This window comes from Drosophila mauritiana, chromosome 3R, assembly GCF_004382145.1.
Source record: "Drosophila mauritiana strain mau12 chromosome 3R, ASM438214v1, whole genome shotgun sequence".
In the NCBI taxonomy this organism is placed as follows: Eukaryota; Metazoa; Arthropoda; class Insecta; order Diptera; family Drosophilidae; genus Drosophila; species Drosophila mauritiana.
The window spans coordinates 26,167,928-26,187,075 of NC_046670.1; the positions used below are offsets into that span (position 1 = coordinate 26,167,928).

General features: G+C 44.7%; 1 protein-coding gene across 1 annotated transcript in view; it reads right to left on the reverse strand.

Annotated features, from left to right (window-relative positions):
- The window catches only part of LOC117145379 (uncharacterized protein C2orf42 homolog), a 171,806-nt gene that overhangs the window by 29,648 nt on the left and 123,010 nt on the right, over positions 1-19,148 (reverse strand). The window lies entirely within an intron of this gene.

Sequence of the window (19,148 nt, forward strand, 5' to 3'; positions counted from 1 at the left end):
TCCAGGATCCAGGATCCAGCAGTTGGGAGTCGAGTTCGCCTGTCAGCTGCCAGTTGGTATGTGGGAGGCTCTATTTGGGTTACCCACATAGCACAGAAAAGTGAGAACTTATGGGTCACCATGGGGTGGCTGGTTTGTTTACGGTGTGCTCCACTCAGAATCTGCCGTCTAAACAAGCTGGGACTAATCCTGGCTTCGATTTTGATGAATTCCCCTCAGGCTTTTGACGCAAACTGAATGCGAAAGTTCTAGTTTCCAGCTTCAATTTGTGTTCAACTAGGGAAGAAAGCTAAAAAATATGAATTTAATTCGCGGATTAAGTGAATTCTTTCTCTTCAATGTTTCTTTTGAGCAATATAAATCGCCTTGGAAATGGGAATCGAATTTAGAAACTCACCTATTTACCTATTTGACCTATATGACTGCAAACTAATGTTAGCTAACTGGGGATAGTTTCTTGCTTTCTCTCAGGAAATGATATGAGAAAATCACTCTAAAATGATTTGACATACGAAGGAGAGCGGGAACATGCTGACACATGCCGGCAAAATATCGTGTATACGCCTCGTTGTACGCACAATAAAAACCGAGTTGATATATAAAAGTGGCGGCCGTGGCAGCAGCAACAGCATCTGAACAGTGACTGCGAAATAAATATTTTATAATTTAATCAACATAAAAGCAACAAAGCCGAGGGGCAAAGGGCGCGACTGTTCGGCCGACGCGGCGGCTAAGTTAAGGAGACAATAAAAGCAGACTACATACGTCGCGCGATAATGCTTAATGATAAGCGGAAGTCGGCGGGGGAATGGCATACATATAGATATATGTATATAGAAATACGAAATACTGGCGGCAATAGGCCAAGATGTTTATCACACGAGTGAGACAATAAAAGCGGAGGCAGCTCGCTCTCATTTCGCCATCGCAGTCGCATTTTCCACATCTCCACATCTCCGCATTTCCCATTTCCCATTTTCCCGGCGGGAGGTCGTCGACTGGCGCTGACAAATGGACAACGTCTGATAGACGACAGGCCCGTGAGCGTTTGGAGTTGGACAAGTTTATATTTGCATTTATTTCTATTAGGCGCACATTTGTCAAAAGCTGTTTACGAGTATGTGCTGCTCGCTCCGCCCAAATCCCGCAGACATCTTTAACTTTTGTCCACTCCACTTGCTAAGCAGATCGCTGGGTAATACTTTAAGTTGCCGCCCGGAATTCGATTGCCGATGCCTTAGACAAGCGGAGTCATCAAAGTAATAAAATATTTATTCGGTATTGTTGTGCACTTTTATTTGACATCATAAACAAAACCCACAGAAGTGTAAACAAAGCTCGGGAAACGTGTTCGCCCCCCAAAGATGCGGTGGTGTTGTTGTTGTTATCCTGTGACTCCTGTTGTTGACTTATTTAAGACATAAAGTGCTCACGAACAGACACACACACACACACACCCAAATACTCAAATACACAAACACACGGGTAGAGTATCGACACGCTTACGTGTGGGCGTTGCTAAATTTAACGCCTTTGTGCGGGAGGAAATACGCAAAAAAAAGAAAAACCTAAAACCAAAACGAGGAAAGCACAAATGAAAAGCTATGGAGGGAAAACAAAACAAAACCAAACAAGGAACCAAGTCAAAAACGCATAAATTGTTGCCCCACCAACGGCTGGCGTTGTGTGTAAATGCTTCTTGACATTGCTCTAACTTGGCCGGGATGTTTTTCCGCTTCCCGCTTTGTTTTCTTCTCTGGGCTTCGATTCGAATTGGGATTGGCATTGGGATTGCCATTCGGATTGGGATTCCATTGACCTCGTTGGCGCGAATCTGGCTGATTCCACAAGTGAGCCGAGCAGTTGTTTCGATGGCCAACTAGGCCATTGCAACGCTTAAAATTTAATTTACCAACTTAAGTTTGTTTTTTATGAAGTTATACAATAAAAGGATGTTCTAAAGAATACTGCTGAATACTAAATATAATCACAAATTAATACAACAGCTGCGTACTATCTACTTAGTCCATTTCCACCTTTCCATCCATCCACTTAATTCCTGCAATCCCAATCCCCACTTCCCTGTCTGCTCTTTATTTAGCCTGCTAAGCTCCATATGCTCCAGATGAGCGGATAGATGGGACCAGACGCAGTTTTTGTTTACGTTTGCCACCTTGCTCCTTGCCGATTCTGCGGATCCTGATTCTCCAGCTCCACGGAAGCGCAGCTTCTGCAGGCGCTGCTGATTCTGCTGCTCATTCTGCTGCTGATTCTGCTGGCGGGCGCTTACGTGCCACGCATATAAATTATTGTATCTCGAGCGTATTAAAAATGTACGAGTGCTCATCTTGTTATCCTGTTGTGTAAGCGGATTATGTCAGGCATAAATGTCATGCGTTGGAAGGACCGCAATTCGCTGCTCCCCCCGCCAAGCCCCTCACCGCCCACAGCACACGACTCGCCTTTTGTTTTCCATTTCGTTTGGGGTTTTCCCCGCCGCCTTTCCTTGCCAATATGTTGATCCGCCGATTTGTTCAGCAGTGCTACGTGTGTGCTGTGTGTAGTAGAAGGCCACTTTGTGCACTATTTGCCATTTGGCCATTGCGAATTCACTTTTATTGAAATTTAAAACCGCCGCCAATCGACACACGATGGCCCATAACTTGCGCTTAAAAACCGTAAGCCGTTCATTTTGGCATTGGCAGCGTGCAGGGCCATTTGGCAGGCAGTTGGCTGCTTCGAATTTCAGCAATTTCTGCATTTCGGTCAATAAACCCGGCGAGTGGGTGAGTGCACAAAAAACGTATGCAAATATTAAAACCCCCCCTTTTCGCATTCGTGTGTTTGCATTAGCTCAATTTTTATTGTCCACCCAAAAGCGCCGACGTGGCTGTGGATTTTCAGTTTTGCGGCGGCTTATCGCTGCCATGTTCAGTTGGTAGAATCCGAGGCCTAATGAGAGCTACACCGTATATACATACATATGCATACATATATGTAGATATATGTTATGTATCTGACAATTTGCGGACGAGCTGCTAGCTCGACTGGGGCGAATTAATTGCCACAAGTGTATTCGCATTCGGAAACACGGCGGCCCATCATTTTGTTTGCATTCCATTTGCACGACAATAATTATTCGCATTTTGATTGGATTACCTGATCGACTCGGCAGCGGCTACAAGTTAATGCTTGGCAAAGCGGAAGGAGCAAATAATTCCATAATTCCATAATTCCATAATTAACAGGGCTCGCAAAAAGGGCGGCCACTGAACCGAAAATGCGGCCATAATGAGCGAGAAATCACAGGCCGTCGGCAAATAAGACAACAATCGTTCTGGCCAATGCTAGCTATATAAATTATATTATATTATATTATATTATAGTATATATATTTACATTGAGCAATCCTTTCACAATACTCTTTAATCTTGCATTTAAATTGGCCGCACTGTTGTTGTGGTTCCTCAGTTCTTATCAACAGCGATGTCCACTTGAAAAGGACGAGAAGGACGTTCTATGGTTCACAGATATGCCATCATGGCATAAAGCCCTAACACACACACACACACATACACAAATGGATATGGGAGGCACTTGGCCTGGCCAAGTTGTTGTTGCGGTTGCTGTTTGCGTGTTTTTGAAGCGCCTTTGAAACTGCCGCTATCGTCGCCCCCACCAACACACACAAACATCTACATACACACACTGGCTCACAAATTATTTGCAGCTTATCAGCGCGTTGGCCGTTGTCCATTTTTATGGCCATTTTGTTTTGTTTTCGTTTGTTTTAGTTACTCAGCGGGCGGAGGGGGGAAGGTGGGAGCGAGGGAGGTACGTGACGCGTATGGCAGATGGACCACAAAGTACTTACACACACACAGACAAGACAGATACACAGATACAAAAAGGGGGGTCCTTGGGCACCACCCACTTATCGCTTTCAGTGCGACGAGCGGCAAGGACATCACTTGAAAATTGCCTAAGTAGTTTTCGCCCCTCACTTTCTTGGCCTTGTCCGCATTGTTTTATTCCGTTTCCCTTTCCGTTCGCGCCTTTGACCTCCGCTTCACTTGGGCTTGGCTCTACGATGGCCCAAAACATTCGGACAGGCCCCGAAATTGATTGTTCCGCACATGTCTCGTGCAAAACTTTGGCCACAGAAAACTATTAGCAGTTAACCACAAATATGTTTACCCCCAAATGCTCAGATGTCATATGTAGATTGATAGAACCCAAACGTGCTTTTTCAATAAAGTTTTCAAGTCATCTAGTTGTGGACTTGCTATTCGACATTTGCCTTCTGATAAGACTGTGCTTGAAAAGTGTGACTTTTTGGCATTTTAATAAATATTTAGAACTTTAGTACTGTTTAAAAATATGCAGTTAAAAGAGATTTGCAGCGTTCGTTTAGCAACATGAGTGAAATATCGAACTCATATTGTCCATTTGAATTAGTTTTGTACAAGGTCCATTGAGTTATAGGCTTCCTACATTCGACCTTGTGATCTAGTGCTTCCGAATCACATGTCAATGAGCATGCATTATTTATGGGAGCCCAATTGAGTGGCTGATTCTGTGGTGGCGCTGCTGCTGATTGAAACCCAAAGACGGCGGCCAGGTCAGGGGTCAACTGAGTCGGCCATCAATAAATCGCCCGCTGATTGCCGTCCTTGAATGTCCTTGCTTGCCCACTCCTGGCTGCCAAATATACTGGGGCCATGAATCGTTATTAAATGCCGCCGCAGCACTGGGCAGCTGCGGAAACCGCTTCTCGCAATTAACGGGGATCGATCGCGGACGGGCAACGCTGCGTATGCGCGATGTGGGGCAAAGCAAACGGGCGGCGCATTAATTAAATGCATTGAGTATGAATGCAAATGCTATTGCATCTCATTATGCGGCTCTTTAAGTTCTTAACTTTTTAATAATCTCAGCGTATATGTAATCTGCTTAATGTTGTCGGAATAAAGCGGAATATAATGCGGCGAAGGAGCGGCGGCCAGTTGATGGTGGACAAGTGCCAGCGGCAAATAAGTTAAAAAGCATTTAATGCAGCGCCAGCATTAAAAATAAATAAAAAATATGAAAATCCTCACGCAGCTGGTTCGCGAAACTCACCGGCGGAGACAGCAGGGATTCGCATTCATAAATTATTTGTATTTAAATGAGGCTGCCACTAGGCTGTGGGTTTGTCAACGTGCCTGTCCGCAGCGCTGTCTGCGGTGGCTTTAATTAAATTAAACAAAATAAGGCCCGGCTGCAATCGCTGCAGGCCAAGACTATTTTCGTAACTATCTTTCTGGGAGTTGCGAGTCGTTTACGAGCTGCTTGCCATCATCTTAACTGTCGCAACGTGCGCGTTTGCCACACGGAGCGATTACCGAAGGACCAAAAGGACGAACAGCACCAAGACGGTGATGCAGAGTGCAAACAAACAAGCCCGCAGCTGCTGCTCCTTTGATAAGTGGCTGAGTTTTGATTTTTCATTTACATATGCTAATTAACCCGCGAGAACAACAAAACGGCGAAAGCGCTCGTTGGCCGGGCAACTGAAGGATACAAGGATACAAAAGATGCTGAGTGGCTTACGAATATCATATTAATTAAGTGCAGATCACACTCCAAGGTAAACACTCTGGAAATATGGGAAAAGGGGATGGCTTTTCCTCTTCCCAACCCCTTCGACTTGTGGCTTTTCCCAGATAACGAAGGATGCGGTTTGGTTGAAGGGGTGGATTGCGGCTTGTCGAGGATTCCTGGCGGTTGTGTAGCATTATTTTTTGTCGGCCTATTTGCTCAAAGCGAAATCTAATTACATTTGCACAGACAATTTACAAAATTCTTGTCTATGGGATAATGAATGCAAAGTGTACTCGTTTCGGGGCAGGTTGATGATTACTATTGTGACAATAATGTGATGGCTGATGCCACCGAAATTCGCGAATAACAAGCTGTCAATCTCACTCGAATTAAGCCCCAATCAACGATTGCTATTCGCCTGTCTCCGTTGTCATTAAATTGGGTAAAATCTCTTCAAAGTGCTGTCGTCCAATTTTCATGTCGCTGCCCATCAATTTTTAAACACTATGACTGTTTAAAAAAGCCCTAGATATGCGAAAAAAAATCAATCATAGCAGCTGCCAGAGCCTAAAAAATATGCAGTGAGTGCCGTTTGTGAATTTTTCACCATTGCAACATCAATATTAAAGTGCTAACTGAAAGCCACAAAAGAAGAAAAAAGAAACCAGATATTCAAAGGCAGATATTCCTGGTGTCTTTGGCACAAACTTTTTGGTCGGCAAACACAAACAATTGACAAAGTTTCGGGCTCAAGTGGTAAATAATACAATAAATAACTTTCCCAAATGAATTAGATGTGGCCCAGAAACAAGACCAGCTGGAAAATTGTGACTGGGATTGAGAGTACGTGCCCAGAAGGGAACATCGGGCTGGAACTTCATAAATTTCTTATTTCGCTTTAAAGAGCGACACTTTTCGCCCACTTTTCGCCCAGCTTTTCCCATTTCCACGCTGCTCAGTGACCGCAAAACGATTTTATGGCCGCGAAAGCGCCGAAGAATCTGCGGATGTTGCCATAAATTCCACACTTTCAGGTAAGACGAAGATATGTTGATTTGTGGCCCAGGCAATTAGACGCTGCCTTCTAGGGGCTAATGTATCCTGTTTTCGGAAACCGAAAAACTTTTCCAGGCACTGCATGATCCTGTGATCACAGGCGAGGAATGTTTTCCTTTCTCGGGCAAATGGAAGTTTTCTCGCAATTGGAAAACTGTTTACTCATCTGGCTGTTGTTAGGCTGCCGAAAGTTTGGCCAACAAATCTGGACAGTTGAACCAGTTTGACAATCAAATTCTAGGCAAAACAAATTTTCCAAGGTGCACTGCGTTGGGCATTGTGTTGGACTTTATCTGTGCCAATTTTCTTCTGCCAGGCAAATTACTGCCACAAAAAGAGAGCAACTTTGGCCATGTTGGCATAGCTGTTATTACATATTTGCATTGTCGAGTTCCGGCAACTTTTGGGCTCTCAAATGGCCAAAATGCCAAATTAAATGTGCTGCAAATTGAATTCGGAATATGTTTGCTCAGAAAATGAAATGCATTGGAGGCCCCGGGGCAAGTGGTATGCTAAAAATGCATTCCCGCATTAAATTTACTAATCAACAACAACATGCACTTCGCCCAGCGGATCTGCAGTCAAAGCCAGATTTAGGCTTAATTAATATTTGATTTTAGCAAGGACTCTGGCCTCTTCGCCTGGGGGCATGCCCCCATATGAATTTGTAGCAATTCATTAACATTCAAGAGAATCCCGAAACATCGTGTGTGCAAGTGCAGCTACGAATATGGCCAGAAATAAATATATTTTCCAGCAGGGAAACCCCTTTCGGAAAAACCCTTTCAGCACCCGGGCTTTGAGCTATAAATAAGAACAACAATGCGACATTTTCAAGGACATTTTCCTTGCCCAGCTGGCCGGTGCCGCTGTGGAATTCGGCTTGTTTCTTTTTTTTTTTCGTCCTTTGGGCTGGGGAAATTTATACGACTTGCTAAAATTGCACATAAATTAAATTTATGTTTTATGAGCGTTGTCCTTGCCGCTGTCCTATTCCCCGCTCCCCCGCCCACTCCTGCTGCCCGGTTGTGTTTTGTTTTGGTTAAGTTTTCGCTTGGCTTTTCTTGTTTTTCCAGTCTCTTCCTGGGTTTTCCTTTTCGTTTTTGGGGCCTAGTCCTGGTTCTAAGTTTGGTTCACGTGCCGGAAAATCGCATTTATTTAATACGCACAGTAAATTTTCAGCACTTGGAACAAAATAGACGCACATTTAGTGCTGCCCCGATAGCTTTTCCTCCCCTCACACCCCTCCCCTGCCGTTTTTCCGATTTTCCCAGCCTGTCTGAGCCCCTACATGACATTAATAATTCACTTTGCGCAGTCAATTTGGCCAAATCGCTTTGGCTATTCGAGATGGCAAAAGTCCGGCCATTTTTTGTCTCTTCCGTCGCTGATGTTGATGTTCATTATTTTTAAACGCCGCTGACAGTTGTAAATCTGTCAGGCTTATTAACCGTTAAATGTCACTTAACTGTCATTCGTTGGCCATAACAATTCGACGCGAGCCGCGGGCCAAGCAAATGGAGTCTGGAGTCCGGCGATGAAAATGTGTGCATAATTCTGCACCAAAAGTTGTACATAAATTGTGTGGATAACGGGGAGGGGGTGGGAGTGGGAAATGCCTTTGGCATTAAGTAATGAAAGGGTGGGACTTTTCCCCCCAGCCGTAATTATTTTCCCCGTCTTTATTACATTTAAATGCCAATTTATTGCCTTCGATTAAATTATGCCCCGCCTCCGGCAAAGAAAATCGTGTGATATATATTATGGAAATGATTTACTGTTCGCCCCGAAAACCTCCTACACAGAACTTTGTGGGCTTACCAAGGGATAAAGCCGGGGTCTGATCAAATATGGAATATATTTTTGTGGCGAATAACAATCGATCGAACTGGTTAATAAATACACAACACAAAGAGTGACTCGCCATTCGGGGCTTAAAAGGCTTTTTGTGTTTATAACAATTCCAAGCCGCTTTTTTAAGGGGGGTTTATTTCATTAAAAGCCCAACAACTAGGATATGAAGTCAAAAAACAGCATTTGCCTGCGGACAGGATTGAAACGAATACAAATACATTTTCATAAATCTGGCAGCACTTTAATAATTTCCGCTTATCTCGTCTACTTGCAGCTTGTTGTTTTTATGGGCCTGACCGCTTCTGCTCCGACTTTGCCATTTTATAAATCGCTTGACACAGCAACAAGCAGCAAGGATCGGCCAAAGTACAAAACTAAACAATGCAGGCTCAGTCTGGGAATCAGATCCAGAGGCGGAGGCTACTTTGTAGCCATGTCTGTGGCATCAGAGTCGGAAAACACAGGGGAAAAAACGAGGAAATAGGGGGATATATACATACATACATAGAGGAATATGAAACATGGCAATAAATATTGTGCAGGCATTAAACGCTGTCTTATTTCACTTGCAAGCCTGTGAGTCTGTGCGTCTGTGAGGAAGCATTGAACTGCCGGCTTCTATCTGTGAGCTTGTTCCGGGTTTCCACTCTCGAGTGGCAGGAGCAGCTTTTCTTCGCCAGGCATTTCCACACCATTAAATTGACAATGCAATAAAATAGCCCTGGGCCAGATGCTAGCCGGCTGACTGAAGTGCGTTGCATACTTCCAGGACTTTCTCGACTTGCAGGACTCTCGGGCAGGGGCATTAATAACACAAACAAACATTCATCTCCTGGCGGGGAGCGTTTGCCCCACAACCGCAGTGCTTTGCACGCCAAATTAAGTAAACTAAATGGTTACAAATAGCTAGCCACGCCCCGATTTCCACCGCCCAGTCACTCTTTTGCACACAGAGAGAAAATAAACTCCTCTTCTAACAAACTTGAATTTTTGTCAGTTTGTGTGGTCGGAATTTTGTCATACTTTTGAGCACTCATACTGATTAGTTTCTATTTTATTTCCATTAAATGCTTCGTTTTTCTCTGTGCATTATCAATGAAGCACATTTGTATGCAAAGCCAGTGCAGTATTTCAAAAAGCGAACCGAGCGTCGGCTGCCAACTCATTGCTAGATATCTCTTAATTCTTAAGTGAAGCGGAGCATTGGAGCATTGGAGTTACGAGTTACGAGTGCGAGTGCCTCAAAGGGAGCAGAACCTCCGACTTCTCGGACTGCCTAAATATTTCAGCACACGAAACAAGCAAATCGTTTAGTGCGCCCAACTTCCGTTTGGTGAAAGGCAACGGAAACGCTGCCAGTTGGCCCACACTCACACACGCTGAGATAGCCAGGACATGCAATCACTGCTCCCGAGCATGTGTATGTGCATGTGTGTGTGTTGCACATAATCGCAGCTCACTGCCCATCGAGGCACTTGCAATATGTCAGCCCACAGGACGACGACTGGCTGGCAAAGATACCAAAACGAAAACGAGTCCTAGCACCACTTTCATGGGCCTTGGCAGCGGCCATCGACCACACCGTCCATCGGACATCGCCTATCCACCATCTAAAATCGACCATACGACCATCCGACCATCCAACCATCCGACATCCGATGGCCAACACTTTCGACGGCCTGGCCGACGGGAACAACAACGGCCATACAAAAGGAGCCGGCAAGATGAAGCCCAGCAACTTTACATGCAGGTCCAAGAGGTGTTGAAAGCAATTGGCGTTAGAAAAATGTATTCAGCACCACTCACACCAAAAGCACTGAGCAAAAAAAGGGTTACAACAAAGTAGATAATATATAAAAGGATAGAAATATGTAAGATATCATTCTTTCATGCACATAAGTGAGACAGTGATTAATACTCAATGGTAAATGGATATATTTCTGGATTGGTATACCATTATACACCCTATTTTCGCACAGTGCACTCACATGAAGAGGGCTAAAACGCATCGAGGCGTTGACAGCGTCGACGAGAGTGGGGTTATAAAATGGTAGGGTGCGGGGTTGGTGGCTGGCAATAAAAGGATGTGCTGGGGAAAACCAAACGTGCCTAAAAATGCAGAAATTTTCTAGCTTGCAAAGCGTGAAAAGATAGTTTGCCATCAGCACTAAAGACCGCTCCACGAACGCCGAGTTTTCCCCTGGAAAAACAGCCCCAGTGCGCTGATTTTCCGCATTTCCCAAGTCAAACCTCCTGGCTCCAAACCAACACTTTTCCCTCCTTGTGGGCGTGGCCTGGTAACGCGAAAAAAGGTAATTTCTCTTTGAAGAGCTCGACGCTGGCGAAAAGGGGGGCGAAAATGAATTGCTAGAGGCTGGCTGGCAAGGAGCTGCCTCTGTGAGTGTGTGTGTGCGAGGGGGTAATGATTTTCCATACACAATTTGTGTGGCTCCAATATGCAAAATAGTAGACCATAAAAGTCAGCCGCCTCCCAGAGGTGTTAATTTGAAGCAAATGTCGGGATGGGATCAAGTTTAGGGGACTAGGAAAAGAATTTTGGGCGCTTGACACTTTGCTACACCGAAACAAATGACACACGATGAACTCATTTGGAATAGATGGAAAGGGAATTATATTTTATTAAAGGTCTTGGTTTTTTCTAGTGTACATGGCCCCTCCGAGTAAGTGCAGCCAAAAAGGGATAAGGCTTAAGTTGTCCATGGAAATGCTTGACTTATGCTGATATGGCAACCGCTTTTGGGCAGCTTGTTAGTGGTCCAAAATACACATTTCCAGGGATTGCTGGAGCTGGAGCTGGGGCCAGCTTGATTGGACACAACGATGATTGGAGCCGGATTGATTATTTCTCAGGGCAATTTAAGTGGCAGTCAAACAGTGCTCCGGCGTATCCATCATCTCTCCGGGAACGGAACGGATCGGAAATTGCTCCCCATGCAGCGTTTGCCGCCGAAAAGTTAACTATTCGCCATAATCGAAATGGCAGGAAAGCATATTTCGCTTTCTATTTCCAGGCCTACACAGCCCCCAGCCCCCAGGAGCATGCCCTCAGGTATCGTTGTCAAAAATAACAACATCAACTCAACTAACTGCCAAAAAAAAGAAGAGAAAAGATCAACAATCCGTGGAGGGGGAAGAGCCTGGGAGTAAATTACAAATTAAATCATAAAACGGAAGTGACAGCGTGCGCAGCACAGAGCACAGATTTGGATTTATTACGTGACCAGAAACATTAAACGTTTTGCCATTAACACACGCGCTTTGGGCCAGGACTTGAAGCACGGCTAAGGGGGGGAGGGGCGGGGAAATAGGATATACAAGTAGTGTGCAAGGACATGCCGTGTATCTCTTTTATCTGTATCCGTATCTGTATCTCTAACTAAGCCAGCTGGCCATGCGAACTCAGTTACTCGCTTGGCCACGTTAATTGTTTTAGCCACTAACGATGGTTTTTAGTTAATATTATTTTAATATGTGCTCGAGCGGCTTAAAAGTTTTGTATGATATTTATGCATTGTCTCGCCTGTAATCGATACCCCGTTTCTTCAGTTTGCCCACTTCAAAGAAACCCATTGTTTGGCTGCCAATTATTTCGAGCATTGCAATTCCTCGTAGTAAGTTAACAGCTAATAAATTATGCATTTGGCCAAACACTTTCAGGGCCAGAGAACTTTGTTTTGCGGTTGCCAATGACAACTCGGCGCGGTGGGGTAGCCAATTATTTTGGCCTTCTTTATCAGGGCTCAGGAATCCGGCAGTCCAGTCGCTCATTATTCACTTTATGCATCAGTTAATGCCGGCAATAAAACTCGTTTGTGTCTCCGTGTGATTTGTCAAGCACAAAAGAGCACCGGCCGAGGTATAAAGTAATTTCCATTTAATTGACATAATTGCGCACACTTCACATATTTAATCAATTGTCAAAGCAACACGCACACACACACACTACTCAAGCGACACTCACACTCACCTAGTGCCCCTACCACACACACACACACACACTATCGCAATTGTCTGTTGCTCACTTTGCCGTTAAGCTGACAATGACAGAAATGGCAATTTTATTGGCAGGCTCCGGCTAAATGGCCACTGGCATAGATAAATATTTGTTGGCTTGCCAAAGCGCGCCACACACGCACACCCCACACACACACACACATCATGGAAGGGGGAGGGGCTCCAACACGTTCACACTGCCGAGCCAAAGCTTTCACTCAAATGTCACTTATCGCCTCACCGACAACACACGCACACACACTCAATCGTCCAGCACTCGAACTTCAACATCTGTTTACCATACATCCCAATATGTGTGCCATTATGCACTGGGCGAAAATATGCGCTTCAAGTATTAATTGTGCTTAAAAGGAGCTTGCTATTGAATAATTGTGAGTAGATACATATTATTGGTAGCTAAACTCATTCAAATCCATTTATCTTCTCCATTAACTGACTTCTAAGTTCTGTTTAATTAGGAGCCCATTTTTTTGTGTGCAAATTTGTTTTAGACTTTGCGGCTTCGAGCACTGAGATCCATGCCATGATGACAGACAATCCCGGTAGAATCTGTTGGCTGTTCAAATATATTTAACGAGGGCCTCCCGATTATGCCGGCTATATATGCATACATGTGCGTGTGGAACAAAAAGCCCACTGTGCTGTTAATTACCCGACACGAGTGCATAAATATGGCTCAAGTCGAAAGACCCTGCGCACACAACTCAAGGACGCAAGGACGCTGGACTCCGGACTGCGAACTTCCGGTGGTCCTGGCCAGGACAACTCAAAAATGGCCAGGAGCTGCGGCAGCGGCTTGCAGTAATTATGCAATACGATTCATTATGGCGACGATTGCGGCCACAAAAGGCGATGCCGGCAATTTAAGGCTCAATCAGCGAGTGACCACAACAAAAGCGGCTGCCCAGAAGGCGAAAGAAAATCACTTTAATTACGATTAATTAATGGCGCTTTAAATGGCGCCAGTGCAGCGTAAGTCGTTGCAATTCATTTGCCGTAATGCGAGAGGCGGATGCATATTTCCGGAAACTGTCACTTGGCACATGCACGCAAAGAAGGCAAAGTTCTCATCCCGAAAGTGTCCGGAGCAGGAGCTCAAGTTCTGACCCTTTGAAACTAGCCGAAAACTAAATTTCAAGGCTCATTGCGTGCACATAATGTGGCCAATGTGGGTGAGGTCCTGGCAGGACCTGCTCGGCCCCCTCCATCCCCTCAATCCTGTCGTTGCGATGTTCAGTGAACCTCACTAATGGAGCGGTCGGTCACACACACGAATCCATTGCCAAAAAGTTTGACTTTGTTTGGACGGACGTCTGATGGTTGGTCTTCAAGGATCAAGCGCAGAGATGAGAGGACTAGGCGAATTTGCATATGAAATACAAAAACGTTAATGATGCGTAAAATGATTCTGTTAGCTTGTAAAATTTGCAGCACCCAAAAGTCGGGCCATAAATGAATGAGCACATTTTTGTGTAAGTCACTTGTTAACCTGTTGATAAATTTATGTCCCAGCATGCGAATTTCACACGCGTTTGATTATCGATTGGCAAAAACACCACACACCCACCACTCCCAACCGAAAAAAAAGTGCGCGGTTGAGTATTAAAAACCAGCGCAAATCACATGCAAAATTATGAAAAACGAGCTCCAGACAAGAGGTCCCAAAGGCGTTGGCCCGACGGCTAAAACAGGTGAAAAGCAGGTGAAACGAATGCGAATGAGTCTGGCGGGAAGCATAAATCATTCAAATGCGAAAATCAGTTAAAGCATAATGCGGCTATAAGAATGTCTGTCTGTTTGCGCTGGGAAAACAATCAAATAAAATGCTGTGCAGTGGAAAAACAGGCGAAAACCATAGATCAATGTCGCGGATTCTATGAATTTATGTGGCATTTGGCTTTAAAGTGAAATCAAATTATTTAAATTTAAATGTGTAACTTATTAAAAACAAAGCTTTGATCATTTTCAGGAATCATTTATTCCAGGAATTTTCTCCACGTGCACACTTTGTTTATCCAACTTTGGCTCAATGAAAATGGAGTATGATTTCATTGGCTTCTGGACTTGAATTTTAATTGCCGCCTATCGATGATAATTCCAAGAAACGTAAACAGATAGTTCTGTGTTCAATTTAGTCATGCTTTAAAGCCATTGAGCGGCTTTTATAATTTATGGCCACATAATGAACTCACCGATTTACCCACTTGGTGGCCATGATTTTGGACGCGGCTCGTCATGTGACAGCGGCTACATGAATAATTTAAGTGAAAGTTACAACTTTTGACAACAAATCCAGTGACTAATTAAAGCCGACGTCGGATTTATGTGTCAAGCGTTTGTCAAGCCATCCAGCGGACTGACTGTCACGGCTGGCAGCCAAAAAGTTGCCACTAACTTTGCGCCCCCCTCCGCGATTTTCCCACGCTTTTCCACAGCCCACCCCCATGCACCGTGCACCATCCTTTCTCATGCGGCACACGCTACTGAAATGCAGCTGTGCGATTAAATTAATAACTGCAAAGGATTAAAAAACTAACAGCCATGGCAAGGACATGGCGCCAAGCCAGCTGCTCCAGCTGAAAAAAGTAACTTTCGCTGCAGCTAAGCTCGCGCAGGCTGAGTTTGCCCCTTGTTGTCAAGGGTGGGATGTTCGGGAGGGGGCCTGGCTGGTCCCCAGGCTCTCATTTGCATAATATTTACTTATGAGCCGCCACGCCCCTGCTGGGCCGCCCCTACCCTGCAACGAGCAGCAGCGTGGAGAAAAATAATTCGCTAAATTATGTCTTAAATAGTTAACAAAGTTTGCTCGAAACTGAGCGGACCTTTCTTGGCCAGCAGATTTCCCAGCGATGAGGTAAACAAAACGAGCTGCACGCCCCCGAATCTTGTAGTTGCACGCCAAGAAAGGCAAATAAGTTGAATTTATCAGTACGCCTTGTGTTTCAGAAAGGTAAATTCACAACAGAAGCCTAAAACAACTTACTTGTGATTTCAAAGCGTTGTTGCTCCAAAAGGTTTTTCATTTAATCCAGCTAAATCTGTTTACACCTTTCTCTAAATTGTATTTAAAAGTAAAATTGATATTTTATTCCAGCTGCTTTCCCTCAATTTGGCCCCCAGTGTAAGCTCATTCCTGGCTGCAGATGCAGCTAAGTCCTTGTTAATTTACTCCGGCTCCCCATCATCGCCGTAGGACAAACAATGGCTTTGATGGAGCAGCAGCTCCGGCCAATGCAAACAAAGATCAGGACTGCAACTGCAAACGACGTGACAAACAGCTCGCCCTTCGATGGTCGAAAACTTAAACTAATTCGCTTTAAGCGAGCTTCAGATGCAGTCAAACAGCTCTCAACCTTCAAGCCCCTGCAATTTTCCGGCTTATCTTCACATGACGCCGGTTGGGTGGGGGTGAATGCTCACGTAGACCGGCCCCCAATCGTAAATTTCGCCCCGAAAACTTTCCATTAAGAAGCTCAAAAACAGATACGCAAAGTTCCGGAGTGCTCATCGCGGGGGCGCGACATTGGCCGTGCAACAAATCACGGCCCGAAAACCGAATCCTCCAATCCTCCAATCCACCAGTACCCCAATCCCAATCCAAAAACCAGACCAGGCATAATGGAAATCCCGTTGAACCTGCCGCGCTGTCCGGCGGAAAATGCCGGGGGAAATGAGGAAAGCGAAAAGGAAAGAAAGGAAAAATAGACGTTGCAGGAAGTGCACGCAGTCTGTTAGTCGGGAAACGAATATCATAATTTACTTTGTCACCCGCTGCGAATTAGCGTGCCAGCCATGTGTGTGTCTGAACAGTATATACAGATCTGTATACATACATATATAGATAGATAGATATATACGCGACCGGCCACGCCCCCTCGGCGGGCAGGAGGCCGACTCAGCGTGGCGCTTAAAAAGCCGGAACATTTTAAACAAAAGCCGAGCTGAAGGCTCTCGAACTCCGACACTCGAAAACTTTTGGCAAAACCACTTAAAAATTTTGTGTGCGCTGACTTTAACATACGATAAAGGGTCCGTGGGAGGGGGGAGTTGATCCTGGAGTTGGAGGGGGGGAGGGGTTTCTGGGTGGCAAGGGGGCGGAGCCAAAGACGAGCAGCCATTTTGGCTTCTCCAGCCAGACAAATAAGCCACGTTGCAGGCTCAGATTGCAGTCGCTAAACGAGATGGCGGCCACTCTTCCCGCGCTGCACTGGCAGAAAAAACTGATACAATACTTGAACTACTACATATAAAGATATGGCATTAGGGATAATACCACATGTGGACTAGATGCTACATATAAAGATATGGCATTAGGGATAATACCACATGTGGACTAGATGACATGATGCTTAAGGTCACATACTCAACATCATCATTCAGCTCTTCAAAAGTCTGCATCACATTTACTGCACAACCCATTGTTTTCGCTCAGTGCACCTCCTTCTGCTCCAGCCATTTGTGTGCGCTAGTCTGCGAGTTGGCCACAATGCAAATTAATAAAAAAGCATTTGAGGCTGAACATTTTTACCAGCTCGGCTAATAAATAACGCGACGGCGACAGCTTCATTTGTTTAAGTGCCTGACAGAGTGGAACCAAACAGAAAAAAGCAGCGTTAGGCCAAATAAATAAAGTAAAACTGCGAAGGAAAAGTAACGAAAGTTGGGCAGAGAGTGTCAGACGGCGTTTTAATCGCTCCATCAGCACGGCTCATGCATATTCAAATGAACGGCCCAAAATATCTCAATTCGGCTGGGGACTTAAGTGCACTATTTTGGGCCCCAGGCACTTGGCATTGGACACTGGGCACTGGCCCCTGGAATTATGAAATCCATTTGTGTGGCCATAATTAATGGGCACACTTCGCACGGCTCAGTCGGGGATTCAAGGATTCAAGGTCCTGCGGAGGCGATTGCCTCGGCATTAGCAGCCAACAAATTATGCCTGATCGAATCGGAGCGCCGCACTAATGCGAATAAAGCATCCAATACTTTTTATGATGTTAGCCGGCTATGTGATTACGATACACAATCCATTTGCAAAGTCATCACGTATACGCCACCGCGCACAGCTTTGCTCACTCACTCACTCACATGCATTTAGATTGCTTCGCCCGCTCCGGCTGATTTCGTTTTTATTCGACCAGAGGACCATTATTTCCGTTGTTATTTGCCATTATGACAATTCAGTTAGTCAAATTCCGTTACGGGCTTAAAACTAATTTGAGATTAAGTTCCCAGATTCAACCACTGGGGATTTTCTGCAAGCATTTTTGTGCATCAGCACACCCAAAGAGGCAGCCGAGAGGAGAGCAAAGGAAGTCGAAGGAGGCAAACGGAAAGCGAAAATGTAATAAGTGATTTACATGACTCGAAGGAATTCCACCGCAGGGCACATGAAATCGAGAAATCGTCGAGTCGATGCCAGAAATCGATACTTCATTAAGATACAACCGAAAGGCAATGGCATTCGTGCCATAGACTCCATTCGAACTGCGGAGTAGAGTCAGGAAAGCAGAAAAGCAGGAAAGCAGGGCCTAACGACCACGCATCGTTGCCTTCTGCCGCTCCATGGCCTATCTAAATGGTTAGATGACTGATACGACAGTCGGAATCATACCATTCCAGCACTCCAGCTCCACTTGCTCCTCCTGCGTCCTCTCAAAATTCCAGGCTCAAAAACTCCATTCAAGGCGGGTGTTTTCGAGTCATTTTATTGACCCCCAATTTTTTGGGCCCAACCAAAAGTGACGAGCTCAATGAATGGCGTTGACAGAACGGCGGCCAAAAGGGCTTATGCACCCGGAAAAATCACCATCTGCATAGCCAACATTCAATATTTATTAATGAAAGACCACACTTTATGATAGAATGATTACTTTCTTCAATAGGAAAAACATTATTCCTAAAATTCATTGTATGTATATCACATTGCATAGATTCGAAGGTCCTTTTTTCAAAGTGCAGGATATCAATTTGGTTGGCGGTAATAATTCACATGGGACGACAGTATCACGGATTTATCTAACTGAATTTTTCATGCGCAAATTTCGGTCGCGTATCAAATGCTTGTCGGGGCCAAATTGAAAATTTGTGGCCTTTTTTAATGCTGTTGTCATATGTTGTCATATATTATGAAAATGTTATACTCGAACTGGTCAGTCTGCGTTCAGATCGCCTCGGTGCAACTGCATTATAATGTTAATGGGTGGTGGTGACCTTAAAAGGGGGCCGGCAATTTGACCATTTGCAAAAATACATATGTACATACGTGCATATATGTGGGATTTTAATTATTTAAGCTGGTGACAAAATGACAACAATCGAGAGACCCGCAAATAATTGCAGCGGAAATTGAAATTATGTTTTGCTTGGTCTAATTTTCATTCGGCTTTGGGATTGGGTTTTCCACATTCGCTTGGTTAGCTGCAATTTAAATGCTGCCCTGCATTTAAGTTGCATTTTTAGGAGGTTGCCAAATTAATTTTGGTCCTTTCATGTGGCTGACGTCGTCTCATTGGGTTAAAGCCGATTAGTTAGTCTATGAATTTCAGTATCATAAAAGGCTTACACAAGGAGAAATTTGTGCAAAGAAATCTGTCCGCTGGAATTCATACAGACGT